General features: G+C 43.8%; 1 protein-coding gene across 4 annotated transcripts in view; it reads left to right on the top strand.

Annotated features, from left to right (window-relative positions):
* Positions 1-13,910, top strand: part of PITPNM2 (phosphatidylinositol transfer protein membrane associated 2) — a 122,941-nt gene that overhangs the window by 32,119 nt on the left and 76,912 nt on the right. Inside the window, exon 2 of one of the 4 annotated variants that reach the window (XM_069871148.1) lies at positions 1,906-2,007. The exons of the other annotated variants lie outside the window; for them this stretch is intronic. The gene's annotated coding sequence lies outside the window, so the exon portion shown is untranslated. The remainder of the gene's footprint in view (positions 1-1,905; positions 2,008-13,910) is intronic. 4 annotated transcript variants of the gene reach the window in all.

Here is a 13,910-nt window from a genome sequence, read left to right as displayed (position 1 = left end):
GCTTCGTGTTGTGCCATGGTAAGCAAATTTGCTTTTTATTGCATGATGTTTGTTGTGGGAATTTCTGTATGGTCCCTGTGACAGTCACGCTAAAATGTGTTTTTCTTTCTTGGAGCTGATGAGCCTGAACCAAACAACTCTGACCTTTTGAAATGTATTTGTGTCCAGATTGGCTTCCAAACCTCCTGAAATTTGGCTTGGCTTTTATTTCTGGCTTTTGTAGAAACGTACTGTGGTGTATGGTCAGTTTTGTTTAGCACCAGACAAGCTGTGTGATGTTATTCCTCTATGTGGAAAAGATTTGGAGATGCGTCAGGTGTCTCACTGAATGATTCAGTTTGTAAGGAACAACCTCCTTCTGTGCATGTTTGTGTCTCTGCTGGTAGAGTTGGCTTCCTTGTGCCAAACACTGTAGCAGGGCTAGTTTTCAAGAACAAGAGCAGAGCATCCAGAATTATTTACAAGCCGTTGCTTAGCACTCTTGACTTATTTTTTCGTATTCTCTTTCTTTTCTTTCATATTGCACACGACCACTTCTGTGGAGTAGGCAGGTGTGTAATGGGCTGTATTTATGTTTTTTTCCTGGGAGTGGCTTAGTAGCTTACAGCTTGAAATTCATGCTCTTGGTAGTAATGTGGGGATTTTGTTGGATGTGTTTTCTCTGCTGGGAGGTTTGTTTGACCGAAAGAATCAATTGCTTCTCTTGCACATTCCACTCTTTATTTGCTTAATTGATCCTGCTAATGAGGAAAACGTGTGTTCTGGAAGGCTTTACCCAGTCTAAAAGTTCCTTTGTGTTTATTGATACTAACACTCTCATAAGTAACAGGAAAGAAAGTTGCTTATAGTGCCGAGCAAGTTTGTCCTCTGAAGTTTCCATATTGGAAAGCAGTAGGGGAAGCAGCCTGAGGGACTGAAAAAAGGTTTTGTTGACGTCAGTTTGGTGTTAACTCCATTACCTCTGACTGCCTGGGCTGCTGGAGGACTGGAGAGGATCTTGCATGTGTGTGTTTTTCCCACCAGAATTACTTATTTCACCGTGTGTATTTTAACAGCTTTTTGAGGCTTTTCTCTTTCCCACTGTGGTTTCTATGGAAATGTCATGGGTTTGGGTGGTGTGTAGTAACCCTCATGACTGCAGCACAATCACTCTCCGTGTTGCTTAGCTTGTGCTAATTTTGTGCCTGAATCGTGCTGCAAAATTGGGGCAGAGGGTGTTTGACATTAACGAACAGTGCCAGTTACAGAAATGGCAATCCAATAGATGCCTTCTCCATCCCCTGGAATTGAGAAAGCCAAAAGAAGAGAAGGTGACATTGCCAGGCAGGCTTGAGAATGGACCGTATAGTTACCAGTCCCCTGGTGCATGATGCATGCTAGGAGTGGTCCCAGGGATGGGACTGTTGGTTCAGTGAGTGCAGGAGGAGAGGTGCTTCTGTGGCTGACCACCCGAGAAGGACACTTCTATCGAGGAAGGGTTTGTCTCTACAATCTTGTTTAGAAGAACTGATATGCCCTAGAACACCTGAGGGAACTGGAAGAGTTCCTTGCTCTGGGCACAAAGCTGCATGCATTTTAATAAAAAACTGCTGACACTTCTTGCAACTGTCCTAGTGTGAGTCAAAGCACTCTGTTTTCCACTGTGTCTCAACCCTGAGAGCATCAGGCCGGGCAGCGGATATTTTAACTCTGCATGCAGGATTAGTGGTGTCTTAGGGGAAAAAATAAGGCACCTTGTGTTCCAGCAAACTAGCAACTTGCCATTCACAAAAAACAAGTTTGTGGTATTGTTTAGCTGATGTTTCTGTGTTAAGAAAGGCTTTTAATCTGGAAAAACTGTCCATCACCTTCATAGTTGAAGTGCTTTAAGTGGGTTGTGCTTGCTATTACCATGACTTTGTGCAGGCTGATCTGCCATGCTGGCTTAGAAACCTTCTTCCAAAGAACTGTTCAGTACAGATGGCAGAGACTGTAAGTGTCCTTGGGTATAAGAACTGAACTCTATAGGTAAAAATGTATTTAGTTAACTAATCCCCTCCCATTTCTATTAGGACTTAAAATTTAAACTTAAGTGTTGGTCTAAGGCACTCCAAACCATAGCAAGGGGCCAAGGAGAGATTTCAGAGATAACTTCCTCTCATGGAAATACCACACTTTGCAGCTCATGCTCTTCTTTTGGATGGCACCTTTAAGACCTTCTCATGCTTGTTAACTTTCTTCCTGAATGCTCCCATTTGCTGTAGGTCCAGCAGTGTTTCTGAAGCAAGAGCTGCTGGGCCACTCAGGATGGAAGATGCTGGTGGAACACAGAAAATCATCCTCTTTCTCCTTGCAGTCTTCCCTTATGCTGCACCCAATACATGTTGGCTTGGTTGAAGGGAGTGGAAGAGCCTTTCCCAGGAAGGTTTCTGTAGCCATTCACAAGCATGCGCTTTGAGAACATCTCCAGAGGTGTGGATAAAGCTAGAGGTATTAACTCATGCTTTTACCTTGTCATTTTAGCAGACCATTTTCTCCAATAAATGTGACAGGCTAATCTAACCTGAGGCTTCCAGAGAGGCTGAAGGAATTTGTCCCTTAATCCCAGAGGAACTCAATACTAGGAAGTGTTTGTGAGGCTGATACTGTGAAATAGTTTTGAAAATCTTGGAGTGCCAGGGAGAGGGGTGTTAGAAAATGCCTTCCTCCTTCTTCAGATGTCATTAATTTATAACTGTTTGGCTAACCTGATTATCTCCTGTTGCCTGGGATGACAGGTGGGATAGACAGCCGTGCTCTGTTTATTTGTTCCTTGTATATTAAAGGAGCACGTGTCCTTATTTTGAAAGTGTAAAAACTTTTGCCTACCATAAAAAGGAAAATGTAGCTTTCTCTACTTTCCCCTGTGATGGGCTTTGTGATGTGACCTTTGTGATGGGTCATTGTTCTGAAACACGATGTAGTTACAATCCTGTCTGTCAGCATGAAACTGGAAATATTTTCAGTTCAAAATGAACTTCACAAGGAGAGTAGTTTCCATGTTATCCCTACTCAGAGGAAAGCTACTAGTTTTAGTTCTAAATAAAGATTCCGGCCAACTTTGGTGATTTGAGAAGCAGTAATGGTGGTCCTAAATCTGACTGCTAGCTTAACAAGTTTGCTTTTCTGCATTGATCTTTGCATTGACCAAGCCAACGGAGCATGTTTCACATCGGCTTCTTGGTGTTGCTGATGCTTTCAGTTGTTTCAAGAGAGTGGTTTCAGTTGTGTAAAAAAAACTTCCAAAATGAACACGTTGAGCCATCAGTTAATTGGAAAGTTATTTTTCAAAGCTTACCTCATCCTTATTTCTCTTATTTCGCCCTGCTGGAAAACAATGCATTAAATTTGCTTGAAAAGGCAATGATTTGCTTGGTTTTGATACAGTTAGACCTATTTATTTTGTAGATGAATGCTTCTAATGTATTTATTAGTAAATTGTCCTCAAAGCCAGTCCTCTGAACAGGGATTACTGCTTTTCCTTCTCCTAGTGGGCCTTTGGTATCTTATTGCTGAATTTGCAGAAGGTAATGGCAAATCCCTTTAGATTTTCTTTTTCTAATTTCAGTGATCAACAGGGATTGACTGCATCACTGATTTCTGATGCATTTTTAGAAGTAGCATTTCTAGTTAGTTTGGAACGTGGAAGTTTTCTCTCGTGTTGGCTAATTATGGCTATTATGCTGTATTGTCATTATTGTCACTCAGGGTATTTTTGAAAATTAAGTGTGAAAAGCGACTGTATAACAATGAAAGTCATCAGTGAGGCTCCCTGAGCATATTAGAGTCACCCTTGCTGATTTTAGTGACAGAAATAAGTTTTCTTTTACAGTGATTGAGTCCTGAAAGTCCCACAGTTACTCATCGTGTGAGTGGAGCGGGCTTGTGTTCTGCCTTGGGAAGAACCGTTGCCACCGGTGTGTGGCCAAGGAGGCATCTCACCCACGCGTGACTCCTGTGTGACGCCAGCCTCCCACCTCTCTGTGTCTAACCTAGGGTGAAGTTTTTGAGCTTTCGGACACTTTTGCTCTTTATCGGTTTTATTGAAAATGCTGAAGCTGAACTGAGCCTTCCTGAGGAAGGAGGGCTACCTGTTTCTTAAGTGGGAGAACAGTGGGGATGAAGTCCTGGATTTACATAATAGTTGATGCCATTTTCTTTTTCTACTTGTTTCTTTCCTCTGATCTTTTATCTGTATAATTGCAATAAAATGTTACAGTGAATGAGTGGAAGACATCAGCAGGGCAGACAGACTGTGCTATGCTACACTTATCTTTAGGGAAAAAGCAACCCAGAGAGTGGTTAGGATCTTTTACTTTGTTAAGCTCACATCTTCTCAAGAAACACTATTTCACATTTGCCTTTTGTGCTCCTCTTTGCTTTGTTTTTGCAAGGATTTGTCTCCAATAGAGGTCGGAGATGCTGGCCAGCTTCTTGGATGTGAGCTGCCACCCCAGTGGAGTTGTCAGTCTGGGTGAGCAGGCGGTCTGCCCTCAGGTCTAAAGTTCTTCAGTTCCAAAATAATGATGCTCTGATTCACTTTGCTTCTCGCTGCCTTGCTGTTCCTTGGATAGCACTCCTACTTCTGGTAGGAAACAGCTTTATACTGCATGTTATGTTGAGGCATAACCTTGCCTCTGGCATGTTGGGGTTTAGAGAGACTTTCTCTGAGGGCAGATGTGGTGTGACTAATGGCTTGTGTGAGTTATGGGCATCCTTTGAAGCACCCATTGTGCAGCCCTTGGGTGCCACGGCAGATGAGATGGACCATGAAGCTGATGCATAATGGCAATTTGTCTTTTTTTGGTTGTTGGTTTGGTTTTGTCCTAATCTCTGCCCCAGACTTTTTTCATCCCATCATGGCCTGGTGCCCTGCTTGCAGCTGGGAGTGTTATGAATGTGTCTGTTGGGGAAAGCTGACTTTCAGAATTTCAGAACTTCATAGTACTGTGCTGAAGAGAGATGGAGAGGGATAAATATGTTGGTAAATGACACAGATGAAGCCATAAGACACCAATCTAGAATGAGCTTGGCTTGTATCTTAATTGCATGATATAAACCTAAACACATAAATTGTACACCTGAGCAACCGAGACAATCTTTTAGGAGTGACGTGTATAATAAAAAAGAATTGTTACCACGGTGTCACTGGAAGTGTGGATTGTTAGTGCTGCCATTGCTTATGCTTTGCTTTTCTTTCTTCTAATTATCATGACTGGTATTTTTAGGGTAGCTTTGCAGCTTGTCTATTTTCTGCCAAGTTGGCTAAAAATGTTGGTCTCACGTGACATGATAAATATTCGCTTGGAAACCGATGCCTTTTATATCCTGAACTTGTACTTCTGCTGATGGCTGGATTTGTTCCCTAAAACTGCAACAGCAGGAGCTGGGGGAAAGGTGTCCCTTTTTGTTAAAGCCTGTGCATATGGCTGTTATGATCTTAACATTAGCTTGAATAGTCTGCAGATAAAGCTGATAGACTGTAATGTTTTTGTTTGCTTTAGCTTTGGAGTGGTATTAGCCTTAGTTATAACCTTTTTCAGCTTCTGTTATCTTTTATATGGACTTCCTAGAACTCTGATCCTGCGGTGAAATCCATGCAGATGGAGTCCTTCATCTCTGAGTTCTGAGGTGGCAGCACTGAGGACAGGCTGCTGCCATAGTGCAGTTGTGTGGCACCTGTCTCGCCCCTCAGTATTGCTTGATCTTTCCTAGTGGATTTGTAGGGCTTTTCTGGTTTTATTTATTTTATTATTTTAGGGTTGCCCTAACAGGAGCTTTTCTCTACTAACGTGTCTTATCTGTATTCATAAGGCATCGAGGTATTAGTTTCTTTAGAGGTGTTGAGGACTGCATGTTGCTGGTGCTCTCCCTCATGACTTGTCTGTCCTGTCCTACCTGAGCTCTAACCTGTTGCAGTTCTCTCGTGTCGGCTGGCCCTGCCCGAGGGCTGTGGAGCCTTACCACAGGCTGACCCTATTCTTGCTTAAAATGACTACCTGGGACAATATGTCTACTTGTGCATTGCATTTGTGAAGATGATGCTTAATCTGAAATGTCAAGGTTGTAGTAAGAACCAAACCTTCTGATAAAAGTGGAAATTGCTGTTTGTCCTCTTTTCGACAATGCCCTCCAGCTCCAGGTGGGCGTTGAGGTGCTACTGGGTAGTAGTTGGGTGGAAAAGGTCTTGGGAAACAGCATCTTCCAGATGAGGTGGAGCTCACAGACGAGCCTTTGCCTTGTATGTAGGTAGAGACGGGGGTTTCCTACCAGACTTTGGTGGTGGTTGGCTGTATGTGCTGTTGTAGCAGGCATTGCTACATCAAAATACCATCCAGAACTCATTAAAGGCTCATGCGCTGCTTGCGTTATTGATTTCTGGATTTTAGCTGACCGATATAAGCAAAATAAAAGTAAATTGCTCTCTATAACTACCTGAAAGGAGGTTGTGGAGAGGAGGGAGCTGGCCTCTTCTCCCAAGTGACAGGGGACAGGACAAGAGGGAATGGCCTCAAGCTCCGCCAGGGGAGGTTTAGGCTGGACATTAGGAAAAAATTCTTCACAGAAAGGGTCATTGGTCCCTGGCAGAGGCTGCCCAGGGAGGGGGTTGAGTCACCTTCCCTGGAGGTGTTTAAGGGACGGATGGACGAGGTGCTGAGGGACATTGGACTCAATGATCTGGTGGGTCTCTTCCAACCTGGTTATTCTGTGATTCTATGATTAAAAGCAGAAATTGCACTTTTAGGCTAACGAAGCTGTATTGTGTCTGACAAATGGGGAACTTATGTGCTGGAAAAGGGGAAGTGTTGACTTTTAATGAGCAGTTGTTAGATGTTGAATAGCTGTTAAATTGCTGTATTAATAAAATGGACAATCCTCTCTAGCTTCTCTCCTTACAGTATTCTGTTAATTGAGAACCTCCTTTAATCCATTCTTCTAAAAATTAATTAACATTTTGAAAAACAATTCTTTGACTGTAGCAATCTGATTCAGATTAGATATGGGCTATGTCATGATTGCTTCCTTTATGTGCTTTAGCTGCAATGTGTGGACTTTGTTAATAATATTAACTTCACATGTAAGAGCTGAAAACTTCTAAGCAGAAGTCTAATGGGCTTTCTTGTCATAGTGTCTTGAATTGGCAGCAAATAGGAAAGCAGAAATGAGATGAGAAAACAGGGTCTGGTGCCTGGAGGGAGAACTTGGATATTATCTTCAGTTCAGCTACTGATTTCTGGTTTGACTGTGAATTTTTGCAGTGAATTTTGGACTGAACTATCCAAACTTCATTGTCTCTCAGATACTTATATTGCTCAGAATAATTATCCTTTTCTTTGTGCCGTACTGTGGCCAAAGTTGAAAAGTTCAAGCACTCTGGTTCCTCTGCCTACAAGGAACTGTTGTGCTCTCTGGATATGTGGAAACCCTCCAGCTTTTTGTGGGTTTGCCTTTCCATCTACAGTTCCAGAGGCTTTTAGATTCTGTCACAGTTGCAGCAGGCGAGGAGGATGAGCAGCATCTCCTCTTGTGGTCAGGGAGGTCTGGTGCTGTTAGTGAGAGACTGGCATACGTGTGTGTGCTTGATGTTGCCGTCCAGGAAAGTCCAGAAGCTGAATCAGGTCACTGTTTACAAAGCAGATTTATGTCAGATATAAATACTGCTGTAATGCCTTTTAATGAAGGGCATGTGTGGCTCTTAAAGAGGCTGTGTGGCACTTCTGCAGCCTGACAGCTGAAACTGGAACAGTGAGGACGGAGAAATTCTCAAGGTGTGAAATGACTGGCCAGACCACAGTGAGAATTGTAAAGCCAGGACAGGGAACTGCACCACGCAGTGAAAGCCTCCAGAGCTGTCCCTGTAACCCAAACTGATGGGTTGACACTTTCTGCTCTGTGCTTTGCTTCCTCAGCTGTTGTCAGTCTGGAACAAGGTTTCCATCCCATGACACATCTAATGAAAAGGAAATTTTTGTGCCATAAGCCTTCCTGGATTTGTTTTTATAACACTTTATTATAACAAACACTTCAAAAAAGGACAATCCAGATACAATTTGAATATGTGGTGGAAAACAGAGGAAAAGAGTTTATTTGACCTGACTTTGGATTCAAGAAACAGATTTTGTTTGTTTTGTTTTGATGCTCATAAATTGCTTTCTTTTGCCCCATGTGCACAGAACGACCCTTTGTTGTAGGGAGACCCTGACTTTTGAAGTCTAATTTTTAGTCGGAGAAGAAAGTTGAAATCCAGTTCACTTTGAGGAATAAAACCACATAGAATTCCACACGAGCCCTCAAGGAACATGGAAAATCCACCCTTGGGAAACCTCTCTGCTACCCTTGTTGAGTCAAAACCACAATATGCGGTCTAGGGGTGGTGACTGCTTTGTTTCATCCAGAAATTCTCTGTAGGGAAGAGAATTGATTCCTGGAGGGGAGCCCGAGTGAGGCCAGATCTTGGCTTTTTGAAACCAGTGCCAGTGGGGAGAGGCTGTGGGAGTGGTTAAGCAGCAAAAAGGCTCATATAGATGGCCAAAGGAATTGCTTTAGAGCTTTGTGTTATGGATTTGACAGCTGAAAAGTAAGTTTGTTTTGTGATTCCCACGATATTAATGCCACTACTTGGTTCAGAGCACAACTTAATTACATCTGATAACATTATCCACGACAAGGATTATTTGCACAGAGTTTCGAGGATATTGCGTTAAGTGAGGATTTGATCTTCACTAGCTTCTTTCCTTGTTGTTTGTAGAAACAGTCAGGAGACCTGTAGTCCTTGTAGAAGAGGGAGGGGTGAGCATTTGCTTGTAGATGTGCTTATCCCAAGTTTCATGGAGCCACATGCTATGAAGGCTGCCTGGGTGGCTCTGCGAGTCTTCATTCAAGTTACTGCATGAAGCAAATCTGGATCTACTCAATCTTAAACAAAACTGAAATATTCTTGAAGCTACCATGTGCTTTCCTGCAGGAAAAGGGTACTGTGTGCTGGGGGAAGTGGGGTGGGATGTGTGCAGAGAACATCTGGGTCCTTGTAGAAATTTATTAACTGAGATAATTTCTAGGAATTACTTTGATTTTCTTCAGAAATTACTGATAGCTCCAAGGGGAGTTGGTAAGAAGAAAAAAATAGATCTGCATTTTATTCTTGCAGAATTGGACTTATGTGAGAAACTTAATTTAATTGAGCTCCCCCACTCCCTTCTCTCTTAAAAAAATATATATTAAAGTATAGCAAAAACTGGATCCAGAAACTCCTGTATGTGCTCCACGACAAATTCTTTCTTGGATGTTGGAACAGATCATGGATACAGAACAGGTCTGTCCCTCAATTTCCCTGCAAATGAGGGATGATTGTGTCCCTAGTTCGTGAGGCCAGGCAGAGTGGGATGCATCCGTCAAGGGCTGTGAGGTGGCTGCAAGGAGTACAGCTGGGCACCAGCCAGGCACTGCTGCTCTTGTAGGTCTGGAGCAGCCTCTGCTCCGCGGGTGCTTACTCAGGTTAGGTGACTCAGTCAAATAGTGTTGTTTCCTCTTTTCTTGCCAGCACCTGCACTTGTGTCCTTAGGCACTGCTCGCTGTCCTTGGCTTGCAGCAGATTCGTCATTTATTATTATTCCTTCCTCCCTCTTTTCTTGTTTTCCTCCAGTTCAGAGCAATAACAGAAAAGCCACCGGCCAGCTTGTCTGGGGAGCAGCCTGCAGCCCTTGGCCAGGCTGCTCAGAACCTGCCCTGATGGGACCTGTGAGTTTCAGACTGAGGGTGTCCAGGCTTTCTGGAGGCGCTCACATTCCTTTCATGGTGCTATTTTCTTTCCCTATTACATCACATCTTGTTTATCAACAAGTCTGCAAAGTGATGGAAATGGCAATTGAATTGCATGTCAAGAAAACCAAACAAATGCAAGACTCTACAGCTGGCCCTGAGCTTAATCTAGAGAAGGGTTTAGAAGTATTATGTAGAAATGTGCCGTACTTTGTGTTCAGAAAAGCTTGTACAGAAGTTAAATATACAAAGGTACAGCTGGCTTCCCTCCGGGGAGTCACAGTGTTGCTCTCTGCAGTGTAATCAGCCTCCTCCAGTCTCACTCTGCCTCAGCACCTGGGTGTTTTATTATGATAGGCTTTACTGCAGGCCTCCTATGCTTTGAGGTTCATGAAAGTCTCTCTGTGTTGTGGGAAATCAAGTGGTGGATGGCTGTGGTGCTGGAGAAGCATCCGGGCTTCATTATCTGAACTCAGTGGGAAATGTGCCAGGCTGTATATTCCTCCTGGGTGCATAATAGAAAAAAAACTCTTCTAGCATTGAGATTAGGCAGTTTGGGCTCTTGGGTCTTAATATTTGGATGTACCAACATTGCATGGTTCTTAGGAAAAGCTACCCTCTTTTAGGACTTTAAGACCACCTCAGCCTCAGTTGTTTTGCAAATGTGTATTCTCCAGTGAGAAGGCAGGAGGAGTTAGCCTTCTCAGATGAGAACTTTCTCCTGCTTCCAGAAGATTCCTGTTTTACTCCTTGTATGACTGAATGGAGTCTTTTCTTCCAGCAGCACGTGGTCCAGCCCTGTTCAATGTCTTTATCAATGACCTGGATGAAGGCATCGAGTGCACCCTTAGCAAGTTTGCAGATGACACTGAGCTGGGTGGAAGTGTCGATCTGCTGGAGGGTCGGGAGGCTCCAAAGGGATCTGAACAGGCTGGATCCATGGGCTGAGACCAGTGGGATGGGGTTTAACAAGGCCAAGTGCCGAGTCCTGCACTTGGGGCACAACAACCCTGAGCAGCTACAGACTAGGAGAAGTCTGGCTGGAAACTGCCTGGAGGAGAGGGACCTGGGGATGTTGGTTGACAGCGACTGAACATGAGCCAGCAGTGGCCCAGGTGGCCAAGAAGGCCAATGGCATCTTGGCTTGGATCAGAAACGGCGTGACCAGCAGGTCCAGGGAGGTTATTCTCCCTCTGGACTCAGCACTGGTGAGACCGCTCCTCGAATCCTGTGTTCAGTTCTGGGCCCCTCACCACAAGAAGGATGTTGAGGCTCTGGAGCGAGTCCAGAGAAGAGCAACAAAGCTGGTGAGGGGGCTGGAGAACAAGAGGAACGGCTGAGAGAGCTGGGGGTGTTCAGCCTGGAGAAGAGGAGGCTGAGGGGAGACCTCATTGCTCTCTACAACTACCTGAAAGGAGGTTGTGGAGAGGAGGGAGCTGGGCTCTTCTCCCAAGTGACGGGGGACAGGATGAGAGGGAATGGCCTCAAGCTCCGCCAGGGGAGGTTCAGGCTTGACATTAGGAAAAAATTTTCATGAAAAGGGTCATTGGGCACTGTCAGAGGCTGCCCAGGGAGGTGGTTGAGTCACCTTCCCTGAAGGTGTTTAAGGCACGGGTGGACGAGGTGCTGAGGGACACGGGTTAGTGTTTGATAGGAATGGTTGGACTCGATGATCCAGTGGGTCTCTTCCAACCTGGTGATTCTATGATTCTATGAAATGTTTCTGTCCTCAGTCAGTCCTTACCACTAGCAATGCAATGGTGCTTATTCTTCATAGAGGGTGTTACCCAGGTCCTGGCAAAACCTGTAAAGGTCCCAATTTTTATGGAGTTGCAGCAGCTGGTTCTGGGGCAAAGCAAAGGGCCTGGCCCCGTCAGTAGCCCCCAGCCCCACGGCAGTTCCCTGTGGAGGAGCTTGGAGTTACCTCTCCTATGTCCCCTGAGATGGGGACTGGTGAAGTGACTGAAAACAGAAAATGTTACCCTTCTTTAGACTTATTAAAAAGCTGAGGGGTAAACAACAGAAATTACTCAGTAATTTGTTACCCAGGCCAAAGAAGCTGCTCCACCAGTCTGGTGTGTGGTTCAATTTGGCCTCCTCTGCCTCAGCTCGCAATCTGCTTAGCTGAAAACACCCTGGAAACCTATAAATGATGTAGGTGTTATTAGAGGCTGGAGGTTCCATGTTGTGGTTAGCATTAAGGATGATTTGCAAAAGCAGTAAGATCTGATGGTTTTAAAAATGCTACATCACTCTGTGCGTGGGCTGCGGGATGGTAGCGGGGAGGAAATAACACCAGCCCAAAATGCGCTGAGTAATGAACTGAAAGTGGTTATTGATTATCTGTGCACCTTCGTCATGCAGTTGCAATGAGGGGGCAGCTAGAAGTTCTTTGTTCTTTATTAAAAAAAACCAAAAACACTTTCAAAGGCACTCATGAAATATTTAGTGTAATTGCTTCCTAGATCAAAACTCCAAAGAAATTACACAGCCCCAGAAACCCTGTTAATCTGTTGGTGTTATGGCTACAAGAAGCAGAGACACTAAACTTTTACTGCTCTTGTGCAAAATGGCCTCTTACTTTCAATCTCAATTACAGCATTATTCATCAACCTTTACTGCTTTTTGTCTTATCTCCCATGCAGGAAATTCAGGTGTCATTGCAAGTTTCTTCTGATAGAGGAGGACTTATTTTTTTTCTATCCAAATTTTGCCTTTAGGCAAGGCAAATCTCAGCCTAATGAAACCAGTGTGCAGGATTACAGTGCTATAACACTGACTTGGCAATCATACAGTGTTTCCCTCCATGAAATAGTCTTTTCAAACAAGCTATGAGTGTTAATTTCCTTTTCCTAATGATCTTTGCATAAGTGAGGTAATAAAATGTTATTTCTATCTAGACTGTAACTACTGAAAAAGTGGAGTAGCTGTTGATGTCTCCTTTCAGTTTGATAGGGAGTTACGGTGGAAGCAATTCAGGGTTTATCCAGTGTTGACTCAGATCCCGAAATAGCATTTTTTGTGTCTCAAAACCAGGTTTAGTGGACCTGTAGGTACCTGGAGGTAAAAATTCAAAATAACATTGGCAAATAGTCTGAAATGGGCTATAATTAGGAAACGGGGAGTGCAAATGGCTGTGCACAAGCTGTTTAATGAGGAATGACTGGTGTGGTTGCCATTCTGCAGGAGATAAGGCTGCAGTGGGTTTCAGACTTGAGAAGTCATCAGCTGCCTTATGATGTTGGCAAATCTGCTGGGGTATAGGAAGAAACTAGGAAAGGTGTGAAGTTATCCTTGTTCTTTGGGATTGCTGTGGCTCACATCAGTCTTAGAGGTGAGAATCGGAGGGGGAAGGGGTGAAGAAGAAAGAGAAGAAAGGCATTGCATGCGTCTTTGAACATGAAAAAGAGGAACACAATAGTTAATGAACCATTTCCAGCCCCTCCCGAGATTAGCACAAGAAGAGAGGAACTTGAACTGTAGTGAAGATAGCTGAGCAAAAGCTTTTTACACCTGTAAACAGCCTGGATACTCTGAGATTTCATGTTACTGCAGCTTGAAGTGTTTTGCTTTATTTCTTATTTTTTCTTAAAAAATGAAAGATAAATAGCCCTGTTTCCTGAGCAGCTTTTAGCTGTAAGGCCAGTTATCTTCAAAGCAAGTCTCAATCTGGTAGGTTTGGGCTGGGTTTGTGCTCAGCCGGATGCCTGAGGACTCTCTGGGGGCGTTGGTCATCAGTGGTTTGTAGAGGTATTGCATCTCTGCCTCCTACTCTTCGATTTTTTTACCCTCAATTTCTTACTTTCATGCCTAGTGACTGGTTAGATTAGAGAGTAAGAGCTCTCATGACATACTGCTTTTGTTGTTGTAATAAAAAAAAGGAAAAAATGGAGGCTGTTGAGTAGTTTTAATGTAATTTCCAATGCAGCAACTAATGAACAGGGAGAAGAGGGATGGTGTGGATGCTGCCTTGAGCTAGATAGGTGAGGTTATCACTTGGCTCTAGTTGACCCTAGGTCTTTCTCCCACACCTTGCTGTTGCCAACATTTTTGCTACAAGCTAGGTAAAAGAATTGTTCTATAGGATATTAAGAGTGTTGTTGGGTTTGTCGTTGGCCTTTTACTGCTCAATA

Source organism: Phaenicophaeus curvirostris, chromosome 17, assembly GCF_032191515.1.
Source record: "Phaenicophaeus curvirostris isolate KB17595 chromosome 17, BPBGC_Pcur_1.0, whole genome shotgun sequence".
Classification (NCBI taxonomy): domain Eukaryota; kingdom Metazoa; phylum Chordata; class Aves; order Cuculiformes; family Cuculidae; genus Phaenicophaeus; species Phaenicophaeus curvirostris.
Note: the sequence above shows the minus strand (reverse complement) of the source record. Positions and strands in the feature narration are given on the sequence as shown.